The sequence below is a fragment of the Papio anubis genome, chromosome 7 (genome assembly GCF_008728515.1).
Source record: "Papio anubis isolate 15944 chromosome 7, Panubis1.0, whole genome shotgun sequence".
Taxonomy (NCBI): domain Eukaryota; kingdom Metazoa; phylum Chordata; class Mammalia; order Primates; family Cercopithecidae; genus Papio; species Papio anubis.
The window spans coordinates 108667863-108680776 of NC_044982.1; the positions used below are offsets into that span (position 1 = coordinate 108667863).

Below are 12914 nucleotides of genomic sequence, written 5' to 3' on the forward strand. Positions count from 1 at the left end.
CTAAGCCAGTAATGGCCTTGGACAGCATAACCTTAGTACTGCCTGCTCCTGTGGACAGAGGGAGGGAGGGAACCTGGCCTCGGAGCCAGAGGAATGCGAGGGGGCTGTGGGGTCAGCAATGTGCATTGGGGGGGCGCAGCTGTTTGGACTGGGAGGCAAATTGTTCTATGGGAAGGGGTGGAAAAGGGAGGACCGGGGCCCAGGATGAAAGGAAGCCAGTTCAAAGGCCGGGGCAGCCTCTGCTCAGCAGCAACGGACCTTGCTGCTTCTGAAGCAGGGACTGCCCCAATAACAGCTCTTCTCAGGAGGAAGTTACTATGCCCGCAATCCTGGAGGATCAGAGTTCTTCAAAAGTGAGAACCAAAATTAAAGGGAAGGGTACTCCACACCGCCAGCCTCCGTCACCCCAAGAGGGAAAGAGAACCTCGGGCAGAGCTGGCACCTGTGGAGGAGGCGATGGGGTGTCCTGGCCGAATAAAGGATGAGGGCAGGAGGTGTGTGGCCAGGTCGCCCCTTGGCAGTGCTGGTTGTTGGCTGTATCTGCAGACACTGAGGGATTGGGGGGCTCCCCGGAAACTGGACTTCAGTGAGTGTGGAGAGTAGTACAGGCGACAATGGGCAGGAGGGAAGAGTGAACCCAGACATCCCAGTGGTTTACCCGCAGGTAAGGATCCAGGTGCTGCCTCTCAGGAGCAGGAGTTGCAAAACATAAAAGGAGAAGGTGACCTCGAACAGCCCCCCTGTTGTATCCATCTCCTACCCACCCTGTGCCCAGGACCTAGGTAAAATTCAGGAAAAACCTCCATGAAAGTACCACGTCTTACCTATCTTAACCCGAGCTCCTGGCTTTATCCTTCTTTCAATCTATTATCCTGCTCCTGGATATCCCCTCTCCTTTTCCCTCTCTCTTCCACTCCCCATTCCTGCCTCTCCTCTGCTCCCGCTCCCTCTCCCGGTCTACCTGTCCCCACTCTTCCTCCACTCAGTTGCTGATTTTTCTCTTGATCTCTCCCTCCATCCCTTGCTCTCTGTCCACACTCCTTTGACCCCTCTGGGCATCTCTGAGTCCTACCAACGCTTTGCCTCCCCAACAAAAAGCACAGATGAGCTCACACTCACACCTTCACACAAATGCTTTCTTTCCAAGGTCTCTCTTCTCTGCCTTTGTCACTCTGGACTTTGCTTCTAGCTTCAAGTTTCTAGGTGTAGCCACATGCTACTGTTTGACTCTACGTGAAGATTAACCGCAACGAAGCAAATGTGCATAAGAAAATCTATGCAGCAAAGGCAATTCTGTTATTCTCAAGTCCATAGATGCCCGGTGTGACACTGTGAACTGGAGAAAAAGGAGCACTTCCTGTTCAGGAAATCTTGTAAAATCATAAATGTTGGGACTCAGTCAACAATACCCCAAAATGAAGGCCTCACAAGCATCTTCAGAAGAAAAATTTATTTCTCTGATCTTCTCTTGCCTTCCTGTCTCTTAGTGCCATTCTCCCCTGAGGCTAGACACAGACACTAGAATCCCTCTGCCCCAAGGCAGGGCATGGAAGTCAGAAGCCTTTTTCCCCAAAGCCAGCCATAAAACTTAAAGATATCACTCTAACTTTCCCTCTGCCTTTCTGTGTAAAAACTGGCCATAAAGAAACTATCTGCCCTACCTTGTTTGACTGCAGGTCATAAGACCCCCATTCCAGAGAGGGTCCTGCCTCATCCTCAGAAGGAAGGAATGCACGTTTAGCAAGGCCAAGAAGAATCTAAACAGATAGGCCTTGCTGGGTTTCCCCACTCAGCCTATTGGCATTGGATCATGCCCTTTTTGTCCAGTCCTATGTCTACCTGGCTGTCCATACTTTGTTGAACCTAAGCATAAAAATGGGCAGTTTCCCCTGTATCTTTGGGTCATTCTGAAGGCTCTCATGTACACATTCATAAAATTTATACCAATTTTCTCCAAGTAATCTGCCTTTTGTGAGTTGATTTTTCAGCAAACCTTCAGAAAATGAAGAGGAGGCTTTCCCTTTGCCCCCCCCCCCATAACAAAATGGTATCTCATTCTTTAAATATAATTATTTCTATAAAATGCCTTTTCTAGGCTGGGCACAGTGGCTCACGCCTGTAATTCCAGCACTTTGGGAGGCCAAAGCAGTGGGTGGGTGGATCACTTGAGGCCAGGAGTTCGAGAACAGCCTGGCCAACATGGCAAAACCCCAACTCTACTAAAAATACAAAAATCAGCCAGGCATGGTGGTGTGCACCTGTAGACCCAGCTACTCAGGAGGCTAAACCAGGAGAATCACTTGAACCTGGGAGGCAGAGGTTGCAGTGAGCCTAGATAGCACCACTGCACTCCAGCCTGGGCAACAGAGTAAGACTCTGTCTCAAAAAAAATAAAAATAAATAAAATAAAATAAAGTGCCTTTTCTAAAAAGGAAAAAAAATGTGGGCATACCCGCTGTTTACACAACAAATTGATTAAGGAACTCACATATCCTTCCACAGATCTAAAATCCCCTTTAAGAGGTTTTATGAAACAAAGTAGTTTCCTTGTTGAATATATTCCTTGATGAATATATTCATCCATCATTCACCAAAAAAACATTTTGTGTTAAATTTTAAACCATGAATTACTCTACAAATATAAAATATATGCAAAACAGTAAAAATGTTTACACACAAGGCATTAAAATCTGTTTTCTTTTCAAAGCAGTTAAGGTATTATTTTTATGCTATTTGGTACTATAAACCAAATGGGATGCTCCTCGATGTCTTAATTTATGCTTGGGACTCCAATACTTGGAGATAGGGGAGCATGAGCTTCTGGAGAAGAAAGAGGTTGTAGGATTTCCTAGCATAGGAGGCTGAGCTGTGATGGTGAGACCACACCTTCTGGTTATAGAGGAGGACAAGCTCTCTGTTCATGGGAACACTGTTGTGTTTCTCAGAGGCCTCAGCCCAAGCAGAAGATCCACCTCCACCTGCACCATCTAAGCCACAGGTTGGCAAACTTTTTCTGGGAAGGATCAGAGAGTAAATATTTCAGGCTTTGAAGGCCATAAGGTCTCTGTGGCAACTACTCAGTGCTGCAGTTGTGGTACAAAAGCAACCGTAGACACGGTCTGTAAATGAGTGGGTGTGGTTGTGTTTCAATGCATGAGCACTGAGATTTGAATTTCAGATAATTTCCACATGTCATGGAATATTCTTTTGGTGTTTTTTTCCATCCATTTTTTACATTTTAAATGTAAAAAATGTAATAATTTTTTACATTTAAAAATGTAAAAATTATTCTCAGCTCATGGGCCATACAAAAACAGGAGGCAGGGCAGATGCGGCCCACTGGCCATAATTTGCCAACCTCTGATCTAAGCATCAGGTCCCAGAAAATTCAAGAAGAGGCGAGAAATCTTCTACATCTAATTCAGCTGACCCGATGGGCAAGACACTGCCCTTTCCCCTGTGCCCCAGAGATGCAGGTGAAGGGCTGGTGCAGGTGCACTATTTCATCAAAGTCCACACCCTCCAGGGACCAGCAGTTGAATGGGAAACAGATGCTGCATTTTTACCTATTGACAGTAGACCCTTAATCTTTGCAGCTGAGCTTTCAAGAGACAGCAGCATCAATTCTCCATGGAGAAAAACCTGCATGAGGATCATGGTCAGTTCCATTGGGCCATTTAGGCTGACATACCTGAGCTTGTCCTGGAGGAAAAGGAGGAGCGGCCCTAGGCAGCGACCACAGAATGGCTGGTTGCTTCAGAAAGCTACTTCAGCTGAGAGTTACTTCAGCTGAGAGTTACTTCAGCTGCTCAGCCTCCTGCTAGGTGCTCCCCACCAGGAGGTCCTGAGAGAGAGCTTCAGCCACCAGAGGATCTTTGAGGAAGCACTGGAGGAACAAAGCCCACCCTCAGCACCAAAATGGAGAGAGCTGGCAGGCCAATGTCTCCTAATGAGGATTACATGCGAAGAAGTAGAGAGACCTGCAGAAGCTGCTGGATAAGTGGGGACAACTGGGAGCCTGGAAAAACAGCCAGCTAGGAAGCAGAGACAGGGGCCTGCCCAGGAGGTCCAAGGGAAGAACAGACAATCACGAGAGGAAGGTGGGCCTGTCTGTAAGAACCCCTAATCCAGCCGCTTCAGACTATCTCCCAGCCCACTCCCCTACTACAGCCCATCCTGGAATGGCTTCGGGCCTTGGAGACAGGACAGGCTCAAAGGGAGCCAGGGAGTCCTCTGTGCCCTCTTCAGGACCCTGAAGGGAAGCCTCATTGTTACTGCGAAAGGAGCAAAGGGATTTCAGAGGGAAGTGGTTGGCTGCAGCAAGGTCAGGAAAGGACCTGTGCTGTGGAGTGGGAGGGGGAGGATCTGATCTGGCCATAACCTGGGCGTGGCAAGAACAATGATTACAAATGCTGTATATCCCACTGCCACGGTCCCAGTGATATCCCTGCACAGAAGAGCACCAGGCCCTGAAGAAGAACATGCAGAGAGGACAGAGGAGACGTGTTGTTCACAAGGCCCAAGGCTGCGGCCTCCCCAGGAAAATGTAAGGTTCAGGATTCCGGTTTTGTTGTTGTCTTTATTTTGGGGGAATGGGGTGGTAGAGGCAGGTGGCTACAGGGGTACATGTAAGTACCTGAGTGGTGTCCAGTGCTTTGTAGGGGGATCGTGACATTGGATTCCAGGAAGGATATAAATGAAGATGAGCAGACTGACAGCTGGTGGGAAAAAACCCTGGGACAGAGTCTGGGGAAGGAGGGTGCATGATTCATCGCTGTGTACATGCACCACCCAGAACAGGGCCCAGCACAGAGCAGATGCAGGGCAAGATCACAGGTTAGTCCACTAAGGGAAGATCAGTGCTGGGTTTGCATATCTGTGCCCACTGCTGGCCTGGACAGGCTGCCCAACTGCTGTCAAGGTTCTGTGTATTGTGGGAGAGAGGATAGGAGACTGCGTTCCTTCAATCCCACATTTCCCAATTCTGATTACTTCTCTGTCACTAAAGCAAAAAAGACCACTAGAGCAAAGAAAAACCCTGAGGTCACAACCAACACCCGTGAAGAATCAGACAGATTCCAGCCCTTCAGAGACAGAAGAGTGAGAGTGTGAAGAAGCCAGCACAGAGGGACTGGGGCTATTTGCAGCTCCCATTGAGACTGGACAGTCAGCATCTACAGTCGCTTTGGGCTCTGTTCTTGTGGGATGGTTCCTCCTAGCCCTGGGCTATCCCAAGAGGGAATACATCCAAGGAGCTTCCAGGATAGGAGGAATTTTGACCTAGCAGCTTTGTTATGGCTTTGATCATCTGGTTTGATCTTATAAATGACACATAGATGATCTTCCTGTTTTCCCATGAAGTGAACCTAACTCTGGAGTCTGGAGGAAAAGTGGCCAGCCATGTGTGGAGAATAGGTGAGAGGGGAGGCTGGTTAGACCTAGGAAGTCAGGATACCACAGAGATCTCCAACTCAGGATCTCAGACACACAGCCACATGGCCTATTGCATCCAACACAGAGCATGGCCCAAGAAAGCACAAGTTACAGCTGTGGTATCAAGTCAGAAGACCTAGGAAGCTCTGGTGGCACCAGGAAGTGGGTGCTCATCCTCGGGAGAAGACCTAGAGTGACCTAGGGAAGCCTTCTGAGAGGACAGACAGATCCTGGTAACCACTGGTGGGGCCTCAAGGATGGGCACTTTCATCCCCAGGCTGCCCTGCTGTTACTTCTGGGTGATGGTGATGTCCCAGGGATGCGACTACCAAAGGAGAGAAGAATGGGGAGAAGAAGGAGGTACCTGGTGGGGGTGCCAGGGTCTCTGCCACTTCCCAGGATGGAAGAGGCAGTCATGATGTCTGGTGGTACAGAGCTTAGTTGGGCAGGGGCTTTGTCAGTGGGCAGGCTTTTTGCTCACACTAACCAATTCTCCACCTCTCCGGACACCAACTGCATCTCCTACAATTTGATTCAATTCTGACACTAACTACCTGGAGTTGGCACGGATCCCCACAGATTACGGGCTCAATCCCACACGACTGCGCCACTTCAGATGCCAATCACACATCTGGGCCTCCTACACTTCTCACCAACCGAATATAAATTGGGGATTCCTACAACTCCCCTTCTCAGGTTCGGTAATTTGCTGTATCAGCTCCCAGAACCACTTACTATTCCCAATGTAGGCTAAAGAATACAATGCAGGAACAACCAAATGAAGACATGCACAGGGCAGGCGATTGCGTGGTGGGGGGGTGGAGCCTCCATGCCCTCTCCAGGCACCCCACCTTGCCAGCACTTCCACGTGTTTACCAACCAGGAAGTTCCCTAAATCCCAACATTTAGAGTTTTTTATGTAGGTTCCACTGTGAAGGCACGAGAGATTAAATCATTGGCCACTAGCTTGATCGCTAGCTCCTCTCTCCTTGTCAGAGGTCAGGGGGTGGGGCTGAAAGCTTCAACCCTCTAATCCTGCACAGAACGTGGCCCAGCCCCTTCTTGAAGCTGTCTAGGGGCCAGCCACAAGTCATCTCATTAATACACAAAAGACACTCTTATCACTCCAGAGATTCCAAGGGTTTTCGGAGCTGTTTGTTAGGAAACAGGTGAAGACCAAATACGTATTTCTTATTATCACAATCGGGAATTTCAACTAAGCAGTATTAGGCCATACCATTCCTTTGTTCAGAAAGGCTGCATCAGTCGAGCTATTTTCTTCTGCCTTTTATTTTAAAGGGGGACTTGGAATACAGAAAGGGGATTCTAATAACAATCTCCTGATGACATATATTGTATCAGATAGATCCTACATCTTTTCCAATCCACTTCCTGGCAGGAAGCATGTGTCGAATGGACATTGAGGAGTCAGTTCATTACACATCGCAAAATTATATTTGTCTGTTTCTAGATCCAGAGACCAGACGTGGATATGAGCAGATGACAGAATAAAAGTTGGGAGTTGTATATTAAAAGAGTAATGTTTGCCTTTAACCAACAATGGTTCTCTGTTTCCTTCAGAATCCTCATCCTCCCTCCAGAAGAGAACAGAATTAACTCCTTTTAAATTGAAAAAGTCTGCTTCAAAAAAGTCCTGTGCCAGTGACTTGGAAGACTGGCTTAAAATCTCAGTTCTACCTCCTCCCTTGTGATCTTGGCCTTCCTTCGGACATAGTTTCTACATTTATCAACTGAGCACACTTCAGTGGACAGTGGTTTCAAGCAAATGAGATAATTCCTGTACAATCACCGTGTCAGGTTTGACACAACCCTGTGGATAAGAACTCAGGCAGAAGAGCTGAGACCACATCCAGGCTCCTCACTTGCTAGTCCATGAAACTGAGTAACTCTCCATCTGTAAATTATGCACCACATATATCCATGCCTCACGAGATCATGTCCAAGATGTCTTTGTAAGGTTAAAATTACAATGGACATATGAATATTGATTACACTGTTCAATAATTTCCCTAGAGCCCTTTGCGTCTGTGCATTGACATGGTGAGGGTGAACAATTCCACGGTTCTGCCTCTTTCAGGACTGGAAGAAGGCACTAAATCTTGGCCCTCTGGCCCACACAGAATCTTCCACTCAGTCATTCAGCAAGTATTTTTATTGTGCAAAGAGCAGTGGTGTTCAAGGCACTTCATTAAGCCCACAGAGAGCTGCAAGAGGCAAATAGAGATCTCCCCTCCACATTATCAGGCCGAGCTGATGAGCAGGTGATCCTGACAGTGAATGCTGGAGAAGACAGTGGGAGGCAGAGAACCTTCAGAGCTGGAGTTAGACAAGCCGAAGGAAACGAGGCCAGATGCAGATGGCCTGATGACAGGTCCATGGACAAGGAAGAATTGTCACAGAGGCAGATTTTGAAGAGTGGCAGACAATTTTCCAAGAGCTGGGACTGTCTAAACGCAGAAAACATTACAACTAAACTAAACAGTTGTACGTCCCTAGAAATATACCGAGCAAGGCCTGGGTAAGCATCAGGGTATGGCTTTATCATAAGGATTCCCACTATGACTACAGGGTTAAAATAAATGACCCACACCTTTCAAGAGTGTGTGATTCTATCAACTTCAGTGACTTCTTGACATATGTGTACCTAGAGATTTCACAGTTAACCTCACATTCTGTATTCTACAACTGTACTTAACTTTTTTTCTCCCCAAACCACTTGGGAACCTCACGCCCATGTTCTCCTTCAGCAGAACCTCCCTTCTTTTCAGTCTTTAGGTTCAAAACTCCCATTTTCCTTTCAATAAGGTTTTCTGGACACCTCTCTTGTATATTAGGTACCATACCAAGAATGGCCCTCATGCTCAAAATGGAGTAGGACCGTCCAATACAGGATTCATTTAAGCTGTGAACTAAGAAACAATCTTAAAACGCATCTCAACAGGCAGATAAGAGACACAAAACTCCTTTGCATAAGTCTCAGAAGAACAAACCCCACTCACAGAGCCCTAGCCTCAGGGGTCAGGTCCTCCTGCTGACACCCTTCTTGATATCTGTCTTTTCTTACCCTTTTTGCTCGAATTTATGACCTTATTGCCCCAAACATGGGTCACTACAATATCATCCAAAAAAATAATTTTGTGCTGGTGTTAGGGACTGAATCGTGTCCACCCAAAATTCATATGTTGAGGTCCTAACCCCCAATGTGACAATATTTGGAAATGAGGCCTTTGGGAGATAATACGGTTTATATGAGGTCATGAATGAGGGTGGGGCTTCCATGATAGGATGAAAAGAAGATACACCAGACAGTTCACTTCCCCGCTCCTTCTGCCATGTGAGGACATAGCAAGAAGGTGGCAGTCTGCAAGCCAGGAAGAGAGCCCTAACCAGGAATCAAATCAGCTGGCCCCTTGATATTGAACTTCCCAGCCTCCGAACAGTGAGAAGATAAATCTCTATTGTTTAAACCACCCAGTCAATAGTATTTTGTTAGGGCAGCTTGAGCTGACTAACACAACTGATTCACAGCACCTAACCAGAAGGATATTTTTAATTCATGAAATGGGTTCCTCTAAACAAAATAATTTAACCAGGTCAACAGCAGTGAAATCTCCTTTCCTCTTCATGAACTCCAAGAGAGAAACAACCCAGTAACAAACAATCATGCCCTTGCATGAACCAAGCCCCTCCTTCCCTTAGCCCTACCCGCTCCCATGCAGTAGCCTTGGGACACAGGGGCAAATGAGAGGTTGTATTTTGCTACAGATTCTGGTGGCAGCCTGGGGCTGCTGTGATGGCTGCTATATCTATCCTATTAAGTTGATACCCTAAAACTCAGTTCTACTCCCCCAGCTGTGCTCAAAACAAGAAATACGGGGACCAACAGGACCATGGTGTGGTTGAGAAGCTATCAGCAATCCACATTTATCTCAACAAGCAGCAGAGATCTCAAGAATCTTCTACTTTGGTCACAGAAGAAGCTAGGCAACCAATCACATTTCTATCTTTTCTCTTGTATCCATGCATCCAATAAATGGTATTCTCCTCTTTTTTAAATGTCCAGTTCTAAAGAGTACTTAATTCAATTGAGCATTTTGCTCCTTCACTGAAATAGCAATCATCATTGAAGAGAGTGAAAAAGAAATATATCATAGATTTTCTTTTCTTTTTTTTTTGTCTCCCTTTGTATTTATTAGATTTTTAAAAACTTATTTCCTTGTAAACTTCCTTAATGAAACAAAATGAATTGCACTGGAACAAAAGATTTTACAAGAATGGGTGCTCTCAAAGTGGCTATGATCTACCAGGAAAGTAAGTCATGTTCAAGATTTTCTTTTCTCTTCTCTTCTTTCTCTTCTCTTCTCTTTTCTTGACAGTCTTCCTCTGTTGCCCACGCTGGAGTGCAGTGACACGACCATAGCTCACTGCAGCCTTGAACTCCTGGGCTCAAGCAATCCTTCTGCCTCAGCCCCCTCACTCTGCACAGTAGTTGGGACCACAGGTGTGAACCGCCATGCCCAGCTAATTTTTAAAAGATTTTTATCACAGATGAGGTCTCACTATGTTGCCCAGGTTGGTCTCGGGCACCTGGGCTTCAGTGATCCTCCTGCCTTGGCCTCCCAAAGTGTTGGAATTACAGGCATGAGCCACTGTGCCTTGCCCCCTTCCTATAGACTTTCAAAAAAACCTCCAAAACAGGTGGAGGGTGAGGGGAGGGAAATTAGAAAATGGATCAATCGGTGCAGCAAACCACCATGGCACACACATATGTATGTAACAAACCTGCACGTTCTGCACATGTATCCCATTTTTTTTTTTCGGAAGAAATAAAGAAAAAAAGAAGATTGTAATATTTACACATTCAGATATTTCTATCTTTAACCTCTGGGTTGAGCATTCAGTCTGCTAAAGTTTCTCAGAATATTTTTATTGATTTAGGTTTATATTTAAATTTTTAAGCCAATTGGAATTTTAGTATATGATACTTATTTTGTCTCAGAAGATAGCCACTAGTTTCATTATTATTTTTAAATAAATTATCCTTAAAAAATAAATAAATAAATAAATTATCCTTTCTTCACTCAAAACCCCAAAACAAAAAATGACCACCATTTTGGAGCCATACTTGCAGAAACTGTAAATCTTCTGTATATTTCAGAAGTCAAAGATTGCACAACACTCTAGGCCCTCTAAAGGGTATTCTTGTTGTGAGCTACTCAGAGATATGTTTGAGTTTCTGCTCATCTTTCTTGACAGAAACAAGGCTACTGTGAGCAGCCCTTCGATAAAACAAAAACCAATGTGACAAGACCTGGCCACAGGTGGGCAGATATGGCCTATTATCCCAAGTTTGCACAAGCATGTTCATGATATAGTTTTATTTTAATCATTTGTTTGTTGACTATCTCATGTGTTCCTTCAGCTTCAACCCCTTTTGCTACAAAAAAAAAAAGGATTTATTTTGCACAAGGAACTAGATAAAATTCACATCAGATTCTTAGAAGCAGCCATAGATATAGGCAGCCCCACTTTACTGTCTTCAAAACAAAGATTCCGGGTTTCAATTCCTGCTGGAAGCCTGAACTGGTAAGACAAATTGGAAATCAATTCTCTGTTTGCCTATTTTTTTTTTTTTTTTTGAGGGCTGTTTTGGAAGAAAACAGTATAAACTGTTTTGTCAACAAACCAAAGAAAAATGATGACTCAGATCACTGAAAGGGAAAGGTTCCAGGCAATAGTGAAGCAGTAAGAATACAACCACTTTGACTTTCACCCACAGGTACATTTTTTATTTGATGATTACAGATAAAAGAATGTCATAATAAAACCCAGTGGGACATGGGCAATACCACTGCCATGACTGGATTGTGATGGCACTCAGAGAGAGGCAACATCTGACTGGAAGAGCAGCCCATGGAGGGAGGGACCTGACTTTGCCACTTTATCACCCTGCCAAGTGGGCCAGCCTCCAAACACCTTGGATGAGGACATCTTCCCAATAAAAATGGGAATGAAATGTCACAAAATAAAACCTCATAGGAGTGGTGTGCAAACCAGATGAAGTCTCCGAAACCTGTGACACAAAAGTACCTTGCCAACAAGGCATCGACATCTGTTGTACTGCCTGTCCTGTCCCCTTCTCCCTTCTGGGGACAACCCAGGGAACCCTGCATGAGGAATGTTCCCTTTCTCACCCACAGTCCTTGTGGCCCAGTTAAGTCTGACCCCATGAGGGTTCCTGGGGTGTATACATGCCCAGATCTGGTCAGTCATAGTGTGGTGTTCCCTGGCAACTGGGCCTGGTTCAGGAATATCATGCAGGGCTAATCTACCTAAGATCCCTGCTGAAGTTTCCATGTAAGACGCAACTGGGCCACCACTTGGGTAGAACCTGCCCGAGAATAAAACCAACACAAGGTGGGGAAAGCTAAGGGACCACGAAGAAGAGAAACAGTGCCTTAAGTAAATTGCTAGCACTCTTGGATCTTTACTTAAAGTCAAACACTCGCCTGGATATCCTAGTTTTATGAAGAATTCCTTTACGGATTGTCTAAGAGTTAGTTTGAACTGGGCTGTCTGTCTTTGGAGCTGAAAGAATCTTGACAATATAGTATGACTCTCTCCCTCTCTCTCTCTCTTCCTCCCTCTCTTTCACACACACACACAAAACATCATCAGAAGCTTCACTGACCACACTACAAATTCTAGCATATTTGCAGAAAGATCTCACTACTAATAATGGATGGGAATTAGCAATCTCACTTACTAATATGGATCTTAGAAAATCAAATTCAGTGTATCTTTTAATAACAATATTAGAAGAACCATGCAGTGTTACCATGTGCCTTTTATTCCAGGAAGATACATATAGCTCAACCTCAGGAAATCTATCAATAGTTCAAATAAATATATATACACACATGTTTATCTCAGTAGACACTGAAAAAATACATTAGATATAACTGATTATGTGACTCATACTCACATAATGAGCGTTCCCAGTATAAGCAACATGTTCCTAGGGTTAGGAATTCCTGTGTGTTTCCACACTAACTCCTCAACGCTGCCATTGCTCAGATCCGTTGAGCATCAGTCCTCAACTCTTTGTGGAAATGATCCTCAAGTCCAGGATGATGGTGACGATGACCCGATCATGGTAACAGCCAATGTTTACTGGGCACAGACACCATTAGGTCCTGTACGAAACACATTTCCTGTGTCCTCTCATGTACACACAACTGCTTTATGAGGTGGGTATCATTATTATTATTATTCTCATTTTACAAGAAATCAGAGGCTAAGAACCTGCCTGAAGTCACACAGCTAAATGACAGAGCTGAAATATGCAAACCAACATACATTTGATTTAAAAGCAAATGCTTTTAATTACTTAATATAAAACATGATACGTTAAGTTAGGAACACATTTTCTTTTTAATATTTTTATTCTATTATAAATT

The 12914-nt window shown here is 45.0% G+C and overlaps 1 protein-coding gene across 3 annotated transcripts in view; it reads right to left on the bottom strand.

Annotated features, from left to right (window-relative positions):
- The window catches only part of ARNT2 (aryl hydrocarbon receptor nuclear translocator 2), a 202018-nt gene that overhangs the window by 170472 nt on the left and 18632 nt on the right, over positions 1–12914 (bottom strand). The window lies entirely within an intron of this gene.